This window comes from Pogoniulus pusillus, chromosome 29 (genome assembly GCF_015220805.1).
Source record: "Pogoniulus pusillus isolate bPogPus1 chromosome 29, bPogPus1.pri, whole genome shotgun sequence".
In the NCBI taxonomy this organism is placed as follows: domain Eukaryota; kingdom Metazoa; phylum Chordata; class Aves; order Piciformes; family Lybiidae; genus Pogoniulus; species Pogoniulus pusillus.
Genome location: NC_087292.1, coordinates 9,977,896 through 9,989,173, shown reverse-complemented (window position 1 = coordinate 9,989,173; position 11,278 = coordinate 9,977,896). Strand labels below are relative to the sequence as shown.

Sequence of the window (11,278 nt, the reverse complement as noted above, 5' to 3'; positions counted from 1 at the left end):
CATATTGCAAAACCTCACTCTCTAAGTCTTTTAGGTGACACAGTAAAGAGCAAAAGCACAAGATTAATATTGTTTAAAGTTTGTGTGCCCTAAAGTTGCTTGTAACTTCTCAATGTAAGGACTTTTTAAATGCTAAAATCATAACACAATAAAAATACTATATTTTTTTAGCAGTCACGATTTTTTGAGATAGTCATGTGACTCGGGACATTGGGTGTAGGAAAACTAGTAACTACCACACCCATTTCCAGCAAAATTCGACTTTGTTCTTCTTGCCATGCTGCTACTTGTAGATAATCGATACTTCAACTCAGGCAGCGAGTCCCACTCCAGTGTATTGCCCTACTCCTGTGCTTAAACTTGGGAGTGTTGTGGGATCAGGTTTGGTCACATTGTGTGAATTAGCGTGCAGCAAGTTACAGAGAAATGTGAAGCTCTTGCAATACAATGGAATATTTTGCATGCATTTATAGGCACCTCACTTGGACACATCACACTGCGAAAAAAACACCACACTTAACAAAAACAACTGGAATTGATTGTTGTGCAACAAGTCCTGCACCAGGTTCCTCCTGTATGTGATAAATAGGTGCGTGATTCGTGTTAGGAGGAGACAAAAGGCGGGGGGATGTGCCTCCCTGGGGTGGACGATTGGCGCGGGGCTGGCGCCGTTTGCTTCTGTTTTAACAACTACATTTTATACTGTCTTTGGTACTGGTTGATTTGTGCCTGAGATCATTTATAACATGTATCAATTCGAAACGCTTAAGTGGGAGGACCATGATCTAACGCCTGCAAGCCTGTGAAGAGGCAGACGATGGCAAAAGGCTTGGTCTTGTTTCACACAGCTCATTCATGCAAGGGTAGTTCAACTTTCAGCAAACTAGTGGGGGTGTAGTGAGGGTGTACCTGAGGCCAGGTCTTAAACATATTTTAAAAGTCAAACTTTAATCAGTTTATACTTTTTTTTTCTCCCCTGTGAAAATTCTATTTCGAGTTAGTGTGAGGCAAGATTCGAATTTGCCAACGAAGATATCTCATTTTCCAGAATCACTCCGACAACATTGCCCTTTTCTGCAACATTTTTTATTATTCTTTATTTGCTGTGGCCTAAAAGTGGCCTACATTTCAGCCCGAGCAGTGTTGCTCATTTTAGACTGGGAGAACATTTGGAGAACGCTTTAAAAAACACACAAACACAACACACACACACACACACCCCCCCCCTCCACGTAATTCCAGCTGCAATTATTCTAGAAACGTCCTCCATTCAGGCAGGATGATTTTTATATTGAAGCAAATAAGCCCCTGGGTGTGATCTAAACGTACTGATGTAAACGAAACTGACTTTAACAGGTCTCCGTGTGTCTTTGGGGGAAAAACAAGAGGAGAGGCCGACCACGTGCAAGCTCACCTCTTTCTTACCCCATTCACTTGAAGAAGGTGCTAACCTCAGCGGCTAGCAGAGATTAAGCGCTTTGCTAACAGTATTAAAGATTGCATTTAACGCTCCTCAAGAGTTCCTCAGTTCCAAGTGGAATACTTTAAAAAATACATTTTAAGCCTTTGTCTGCTGCGCTTAATTCCGCTCCAGCGTCCGTACCTCTAGAGAAGTGAGGCTGCGGCAGGCCAACATCTGAGCGCTTACGGCTGCCAGAAGACATGCGAGGTACGTGGCTCTTCGGCCTTTCTGGCCAGTGCCTACACCAAATCGCCGTGCCTCTGCCTCGTTGCCGACCGTGAGGCAGCATGTTGGTGTGCAGAAGCGCTTAGACTCTGCAGCAGTCAGAGGGCATGGAGACTCCAATACGGATCAGAAAGCGAGGATGGTTTGAGCCGTTTTACCCGTGAACGACCCACCAAAGGAAACCGATGGGCAACACTTAGGAGGCGCATTGCTTTTATTTACATTTGCAAAGGGCACGCTATGGAAGCGGCCGGGCCCCGATGGCCCCTGCCGGGTGCGTGCTTTATGTCAGGGCCATACAGAGCTTTATAGCACTGCCCTCCGCTGCGTTTTGTTATGCAGGGAGATAACCATCGGCCCATCGCCCCAAATCGCGGCACACAAAGGCTACCGATCCAGGCCCATACACGGCTGCCGACTTCTTCGCTTCCCCTCACACCACGCCGGCACAAAGGGAACAAACAGCGTGGTCCTCGCCTCACGCCAGACAGGCCGCGGCCCACCAGCCCTGAGATACAACTGATCTGCAACGAACTCGCCATCCTCGCTCCGGGCCACGTTATTTAACGAGCGGACCAGGCCGGGCCGTAGCCTACCGCGGCAGGCGCGGGCGGAGCCTACGGCGGGCAGGGGCGGGGCCTGCTCGGCGCGGGGCGGGGCCGCGCGCGGGGGCTGCCTGAGCAACAGCTGCCGCGCGAGCGGTTTACAAACAGTGCCCCGAGCGCGAGCGCCAGCGCCGCTGAGTCCCGGCTCCGGCGGCACCGCGGGCGGCCGCCCCCGCTCCCCTCCTCCCTCTGCCCCCGCCTCAGGATGCCGGCCGGGGAGGCGGCTCAGGCACAGGTGAGGGAGGGTTTGGGGTCAACTTTCAGGGGGCTTCGCTCCCCCACCCCTTCTCCTCCCCGCTTACGGAAGGCACCTGAGGGAGGTGCAACCCTCAGCCCCATGGGGCGGTCTCTGCCGTTAGAGGCCGGTTGTGTGGCCGCGGGGGCGAAAGGGGGGAGGGGGGAGGCGCGCATCTGTGTTCTGGGATGTTTTAAGGGGATCCTTGGGGATACACCCCCACCTTGTGAGGTACAACACCGCTCAGAACAGAGCCGCCCATTCTCGAGTTGTCCCGGTGTCTGGGAGGCTGCGAGGCGCACTAACCTCCCCGGGAGAAAAGGAGGAGGGGCAGGTGTGTGTGTGTGGATTCGAGTCCTGGGCTGGGAAGAAAGGCCGGGGAGGGGGCCAGGTGTGTAACAGCCGGCCCACCTCTGGCCGCGTCACCCTCGGCCCCTCCCGCGGCGGAGCAACAGCAGGTAACGAGCCCCTCCCGCCGTCCCCTCCCCGGGGCCGGGCGGCCGCAGCGCCCGCGGGCGGGCAGGGGAGCGGGAGGCAGAGGCGGGCGCGGAGAGAGAAAGAGAAGCCCTTCCCTCGCTCCCTCCCACCCGAAAACTTCTCGCTGTCCCCTGTTTTCTTCTCTTGGCCGAGATCGCCTCCCCCTTCCCTGCACCCACCCCCATGGCCCCCCCTCGCGCAAGTAGGTGCCTCAAACTTTCATCGTATACCAGGGTGTTTGCTTTCAGACACTTGGGGCGTCGAGCCTGGGATCTAGGGGTGCTCTGCCGCCGGGTGGGAAGGTGGAGCGGGAAGAGACTATTTCTTTGTGAGTCAAAGATGTTCCTGGAAGAAGGGTTTGTAGTAAGTGGCTCATGGTGCGGAGGGGGGGGGGGGGGGGGGGGGGGGGATGTGTGTAGGGGGGATTGTTAATGAAAAGTTTATTGATCCGTTGTACCAATTTTTGCTTCGCTTACCTTTGTCTTCTAAAGACTAAGCCTTTCCTGGTAATGTCTTTGGCATCGTGGTTTTGATTTTTTTTTTAAGGGAATAGGAAGTTAGAAAATAAATAAATAAGCCCCAACTGACTTCTTAAGCAACAAAAGACGTTGCCAAGAGAGGACAATAAAATTCTAGAATATCTAGAGATTGGATTTCGTTCCTGTTCCGTAATACACATTGGACTTTATGTTTCTGGGTGTGTGTGTGGGGGTTGTTGTTTTGTTTGTCTCCCACACAGAAAACCTGCAGCCAGAGTAAGGTCTGTATGTACTCTAATGAGCCATCCCATAAAATATGCTATGTGACTCTCAGTAAGTATTTGAATTGAAGTGTAATAGTTTTGAAGTGGTGATGAACAAAAATCTTTATGCTGGGTTATTGATCTGCTGATGAAAGGCATTAGAATTTGAAAAGGGCTTAGTTTAGGGGGGTTGTGTGTTTAAAGGTTTTTTTAAAGGCAACTTTTTTTTTATTATTATTTTTGAAATGACCTTGAGAGCTTTAAAACTACATCAGTTTCTACCAGTGGGTTTGAGGGGGAGGCAATAGCAGAAGGATCTAGTGAAAATCGAAAATAGAAATGGGAACTGAAGTAGATGCAATGAAATATTTCCTTATAGAAGTATGTGAAAAGGGAAGTTTTTGTCAGATTGTGTGAAAAAGAAGAGTGGGAAATAACGCAGCTTAAGATACAAGGAGAAAGAAGGGAACATATCATTCTTCACATTTTATTAGGCCTTGAAATGCAGGAGTGATATGATCTGAAAGACACAGAAATAAAACGCCTAACTACAAGTTGAATAGCAGGCATTGACTTGCTGACCAATGCTTACATGCTTGCTAGTTGGTGGGGGCTGGTTTTGTGTCTGCAAAGGTATCAGAGCACAGTGCTATGACAATGGCTTACAAATGCTTTAACGCCATGTTTTATTGCTCTTAGGAGCTCTTATTAACTGTAGGTTTGGGAATACGACTAATACTTTAATTTGTGATGTCCACACTAAGGTTTAAGCATTTCCTTGGATAATATAAAAGGACAATTTCAAATAAGTGGGATAAACTGCATTCTTTGGCAAAGGGGGAGGGAAGAGGGAAAGGGTGGAGGAGGTATGGTGGTTTTGTTTTTTTTCTTCCCCTTTACTAGTTCTGTAATTGAGTCAATATTTTAAGATCTGTGGCAGGAATGTGGCTTTGTGATCACTGATCTGTATTTTTTTTAATAAGAAATACTGTAATTCTGTACAAAATGTTTTGAAGTTGTATTTCAAGGCTCCTTCTTGAGATCTGTGTGAGTTTTCAAGTTTTGCATTTTTAAGTTTTTAGGGTGGTTAATATGAAAAAATAATTAAGTTTAGAATCATGGTTATTACAGTGATTATTGATTGGCTTGGCCTACAGCCAAGCAACTCTTCTGCATGCATCAGAGTTCCTGATTTAAATTCTATAGATTCTTTTTCATATGTTAGCCTTTTTGAATCGTTAAACTGTATATACAGCTATTTAAGAACAGTAGATCAGTTTTTAGTTAAGGTTGTTCAATTATGTCTTCATCGCTTTGGAGTTGGTTGAATGACTTGACATGAGATTAAGCACAACAAAAGAAAAGGCAGGGGAACAACAGCTGCCTTCCAGTACCAGAGCACCAGTGTGCTGAGCAGTTAAGCATTTTACCTTTTAGTATTATGTGGTGTCAGGTTTAAACGTTAATATTTATTTTCATCTTTACAAGGTCCTTAAGCATTCTGATAAAACATCAAACACTCAAATCCTGGATATTCGTGTTTGGGGGTTGTTTGTCTCTTGCATTTTTAAGAAAATGATCTGATACTGAGGAGTGAATTGATCTCATTAACTTTTAAGACAAAAGTAGCAAACAGTCACCACTAGTTTGTACTTGTTTAGTTACTGTGTGGTAAGAACTTTAAGGTGTGTCCTTAATGGCAACTGACGATTCTTGCAGCGAAGCCTTGTTTATTTTAGGTAGATGTTTTATACAGAATTTCCAGTGGGACAAATTACTACACTGACTGCACTTATTCTTTCTGAAGACTGGCTGTAAGCATAAGAGAATGGTTTTGCCATGCTGCAATCAGTATGTATTTTTAAATTGAAGCCATTAAGTTTTGCTGTGTATTTTGAAGCTTTTGCTACTTCCTTTGTTTAAGCATTCTTAAACAGTGCATATCATATATGAATTTAAAACATGCACATGGCACTATCTGGGCTGAATTTCAATTTAAAATGAATACCTATGTCCTCGTTGATCAAAATAGGAAAAGCATTTCTTTAAATAAGTGGATGTTTTCTGGTTTTGCATGTGGTGAGAAGGCTATATTTGTATCTTGTAAACAAAGTTTCATATTAAGTAGTCTTCAGAGAATGGCTTCCGGGCTTTGGATTAGAGGATTTTTTCCCCCCCCTTTAAATGAATAATGTTCTTTTGATTTCTCATTGTTTTGGTAGGGATGGGATTTAGAATAGGGGCTAGAAAGAGGAAGGTAATAAACTTTAGCACCTTTTATCAGACAAAAGATTACTTATTTTGGTTTCCCCTTTCATTAGATCACACACAAAAATTCCTTTTTTGAGCACTTATTTCTAATCTTCAGATTCTATCTTCTTTTCCTTACTACCATATTTTCTTTTAGAACCATGTTGATTAATATTTTGTGAACAATGTGCTAAGTTATGGCTGACCAGAGAGGAATAATTTTTAAAAGGGAGCTGTGGGTTACAGTTAAACTTTCAAAACGGTGATTACAAGAAACTTAGCTACAAAAATCTGAGAGTTTGTAATTAAGAAGTTCATGGGAAATTTTAAGTAAATTTAAACTTCCCTTTGTTCTTTGGGACTTTTTGTTGTCCCATCTCTTTCTAACCTGAACCTTGGTTTGGAATTCATTGTCCTAGTAAAAGATTCCATACACTGTATATGTAAATACACTCCCTCTTTCCTGTGTTATGAAATGCTGTAACTACTGCTGGCATATGGAACGAACAGTTCCCCCCTTCCCTAAGGTAAAATGGGCTAAGCTTTCTTTTCTTTGCAAGAAGCTGAAAGAAGAGTTTGACCTTTGAACTCACCCTCACACTTCCACACTGCTTTCAGGATGATTAAATAACCAAGGATATTTGCCTGTGTCTTTTGCTTATTTATCTCACTTAAAATGTTCTAATACTTAACTGTTGAGGTATTGTCTTTAAATATAGCAAGACAGTACATTTCAGTTACAGCAGGGCTGCCATTTGCCAGCTCAGCCCTCTTATTTTTGAGGCTCTTGATTTAGAACATCAGCGTTCCAATCAGATAGTCTTTCCACATCTCATAACTACATTAATTTCAAAGTACTATTTACTTTTAATGGACTTTGGGTCATTTCTGATGACCCATGAACTGTGGTGGTTTTTTTTTTTTTTTTAATAGGTGACTTCAGTAACAAAAAAGTTTTTCATTCTGCTGCATTAATACGATCAGGAGATTCTGCTGACTACTGTATGCATGCTTTTAAAGAGATGTGACTCATACCACAAGAGATTTGCAACTGAATACAAAAGTAAGGAAAAGGATATGACCAAGCTAGGCAAGATTCTCAATATGTGTTGTATTTTAGGATTAAAAACTCAGGGACAATTTTCCAGCCTAACAGAAAGCCACTCTTAACATTATTTGCTTTTAGAAATCAACTTTCTTTTAAATTGAAATTTCCAAATAATCTTATTTTTGTTGCAGATGAAAAGTCATTTATGGCAAACCTGGGTATATGTCAGTGGGAAAAATGCATTAAAACTTCTACTGTTATAATCACATGACTGTGGTCAAAGCACAGTTTATTGCTTATCATAAATCTAGCTCTTTTGATTCTTCCTTATCCCCCCCCCCCCCCCCACCTCCAAGGGGGGGGCAGCAAGTTAAGTGGTATGATAAGAGCAGACTTTCAGTTTTAAAGTAAAACACTGAACTGCAAATAAAAAAATATAGGTTGACATAGTTATTTCAGAAGACAGTGAGTTCATAGCAGAAAATGGAATTGGTTATCAGACTGGCTTGAGAATTTCAAGAGAAAGTACAAAAGGAAATGTGGTTAGAATACATGCAGGAAAATCCATGTAGATCAGTGTGAATTAAAGATTTGAGCAGAAAGCCATCCAAGTGAATAATTGACTGGATAGTGATTTTCTATCTGCTAAAGATTTTATGTAACTAAAAGTATCAAAGTCTGAGTTTGTTTATGCGCAATGGGTACACTTGCATTACCTCTGACATAAACTACATAAGAGAAATTAAAGGCCCTTTTGTTGTGTTTACACTGTATCGTGATCACTGAGAACTGGTTAGGTGAAATCCTTGGGATTGTCTGCCTCACTTTTGGTAGGCAGATAGGAAAAAGCAAATTAGATGTACACCAAAGGCTATAATGTTGAGTATGTTGTAAAGGTTGTCCAGATAAGCCACAATTTCTGTTTAATGTTTGGTTCTAAAATTATAATCTTTTGCTAAATTTGCAAAATTTGTAGATAAAGCTGCCTGCTAAAGGTCAGTTTCTTGTGGTAGCTAACTGTGCTTCCTGGGACAGTCTGACACTCAAGCCCACTGTGTTGTATTCCATCACCTGCATCCATTTCCTTCCATCCACTAGTGTGAGAGAGTGTAGTGCTAGAGCAATTAGAAGAAAGGTTTAGTTTCTGTCAGTCTGTGTGGGTCTCTGGAAGATCTCCCACCTGCATGGAAAAAAGGAGGCAGCTATTTGAAGTGTCTATGGCTAGCACTCCTATTTTTAATATCTTCAGATGCTAGTCCAGGGGGTGGCTTAAGTAGAAGCATGTGTCTTTCCTTTGGACTGTGTACCTTTTTCCATCTTCCAAGACTGATTTTTGTAAATACATAATTGTAGATATGTTTGAAAGCAACCACTTTAAAGTGCTTTGCAGAGGAGAGGGATAACAGTTTGCTGCTTCTTCTTGAACATTACAAGGATTTGAACTGTGTTGGGCAAGAGAATTAGATTCAGAGTTGACATCAGGTAAGAGTGCTAGAGAAGATGAATGACCTCAACAAAGTGAACTCTTTAGAAGTGATGACTTCTGTCAAATTCAGGCATAGTAAAAGAGCCTCTTTTCCTGTTATTTCACCTATACTGCCCAAAGGGATGCAGCTTACTTATAATTGCTATGAAGGAACTCCTGGCTCTTGAGTAATGAGGAATTAAATCTAATTTGGTAAACTCTGAATTTACTTCTTTGTAGTTGTGGCTGCTGGAGAGACCTAACGTGCTTCTGCCAAGAAGTAAAATTTGCTTTTAAGATCTCTGAAAATACCTTATTTCAAATGAGAACCAAGACTAAACGTATAAGGCAGCCTATGTAAGGTGAGACTGACTCAACAATAAAAAAGTATCATTCAGTCCACCAAGAGTCTTTACCTGCTGCAGAGTGAACAATAAACTGTTTTGTAAGGTAAGGGGTCATTGCCAGTTTAAGTGCGTGTAACTTCTTGATTTAATGAAGTTGCATCATCTTATAGCAGTGGTGAAATGTGTCCCAGACTTATTTAAAATAGGATTACTCTTGTGTCTTTCAGCCTTCCTACAACAGGTATTGGCTACTTTGTATAGAGTATTGCTTTGTTTTGTGGTTCCTGCAAAATTCTGTCCTAATCGGGGTGGGGGGAGAGTAAGAAAATAAGGAGGGAAAAACCCCCAACGTAGCTATTAGAGCAGTCCTCCTGAACTTTAAAAGTCAATACTTATTTGTAGCACTTCCTCCTTTAATGCCAAGAATTAGTCTCTTTTATATTTGCTCTTGCTCAGTGGAGGAAAAACATGTGCAAAATGATGCAAGCTTATATGTTCTCTGCTTTAAAAGGAATAATTACATCTTTTGATAGAAGAGGCATTCAGTTCACTGAGGAGACACAATTCAGCTCATCCATCCTCTGCCAAAACACTGTTAGACATGTAGCCTTAAAGAAAAATGGACTCCACAGGAAAAGGTTTTTAGAGAAAGGATATCCTTTGTTTCTATTAGTATACATGTCTGAAATGGGGGGAGGGAGTTTTCCTAATATTGTTCATTATTAACTACTAGTTATTTTCCACTGGCGATTAAAATCATGTTTGTTAGGCTTCAGGAGGAAAGTGACTTGTGTATACACACAAATGAGTTTTCAGCACAATATCTAAAGTATTCATGGAGAAATGCCTGGATAACATTCTTGAATTATGGTATATGTGTGTCTCTATTTTTATGAGTTGTCCCAGCATCATTGCACTGAAGAGCTCCGTCGAGTAATTAGAACGGACTGTAACTGAAGAAACAGAGTAGCCTCTCTCTTGCAGAGGATAAAAAGATAAGCCATGAAAAAACCCTCTAAGAGTTTAAGTTTAGGGTAGCTTTGAAATCTTCAAGACTGAAGGATGAAGACTAACAAGGGGGCTTAGTTTGCAGATTTAGGGAGTGGAAATTCCAATTTGGGGTCATCTTTTATGTTCTCTTTTCAACCTGAACGTCTTCATTTTGATCTTTCCTGCAACTGAAACAAACAACTCTCTTCCTCCCCTTCCTCCCCCTAAATCTCCATTTCCTTTAAAAGTACTCATTCTAGTTCTTTATCAGACTGAGCAGTTAACACTTTATTTTAAAACACTTTGTTGTACTTAAACACTTGGTATTAAAGCCGATGTCTGGATGAGAAGCAATGTCAGGTGTACTGGCATGCTCCTCCATTAACAAAGAAATAGGCAGGGAAGTGGTGTTAAAATGATAGACTGTTAAAATATAGAAGGGAGTAGTTCTTCCCTGGAAAGCAATAGAACACACAATAATGAGGAATAAGTTATTGACTTCATGAAGTGTTCTGAAGAAAAGCTGACTCTTCTGCTGTTCTGTGAAATAATAGTTTATCTGTGCTGACTTTTATAGTTTTCCAGTGTTTAACTGAAGTCATGGGCAGATAGACAGTTGTACTCTTTCAGAAATAGTCACAGTCTCTGCAGAAAATAGTGTGACTTGACTAGATTTAAGGAGTGTCTTTCCCTCGATTTGGGGTAAGAAAGATTTTTTTTTTTTCCCATCTAATAAACAAAAATGTATTGTGTGAAGTGTGACATGTACCTGTTTCTTCTTAAATGGTGAAAGGAAGTTATGTGGTTGTCATAAACCCCCTAATACCGGTAGAGACAAAGTTGAAATGGATGTTTGGAAGTCTGTCTAATGTTTTGGAGCAATCGGTAAATTAGAACCTCATAGTAACACTGCTTCACTTTCTGACTAAATATAGGAGCCTGTGAAAGCTGCAGCACACCAGTGCAGCTCATACAATGAAGCCATTGTCACTGATGTGTTCTGAGAGCACTGCACACACAACCTGGGGCGATGTAGGTACTATCTCCAAAGCTTGGAGCACTTGAATAGCAGATACTTGGGGAATGGTATTTCTGCTTAATATTCTGTGTGTGTATTAGGTGTGGTGCAACTGACTGAACTTTAGGCAATGATATATATGTATATTAAAAAAGCAATACTAAATAAGCTAAATTCAACCTTGATGCCCAAGCTTTTTGAGAATTTGAACTTTGTATTTTATGCCTAATCTAATCTGCCTATGCTCAGTATTAGACTCGAATACAGATGTTCTCAGTCCAACCAAATAACATCCATAATGTAATTCTTATTTGTGGGCTCAACAGGAAAAAAGTGATATTAAATAGTTCATTTTATTCATGTCCATTAAATAGATTCTATTTCATTAGTGATGCCAAAAAGCTGCGACTTGTT

General features: G+C 41.8%; 1 protein-coding gene across 5 annotated transcripts in view; it reads left to right on the top strand.

The window, feature by feature from the left end:
* Window positions 1–2,361: 2,361 nt before the first annotated feature.
* ZNF217 (zinc finger protein 217) overlaps window positions 2,362–11,278 on the top strand; it is a 28,211-nt gene continuing 19,294 nt past the window's right edge. For 2 of the 5 annotated variants that reach the window (XM_064167528.1, XM_064167524.1), the window contains exon 1: window positions 2,362–2,527. The gene's annotated coding sequence lies outside the window, so the exon portion shown is untranslated. The other 3 variants (XM_064167525.1, XM_064167526.1, XM_064167527.1) reach the window with 3 other exon arrangements.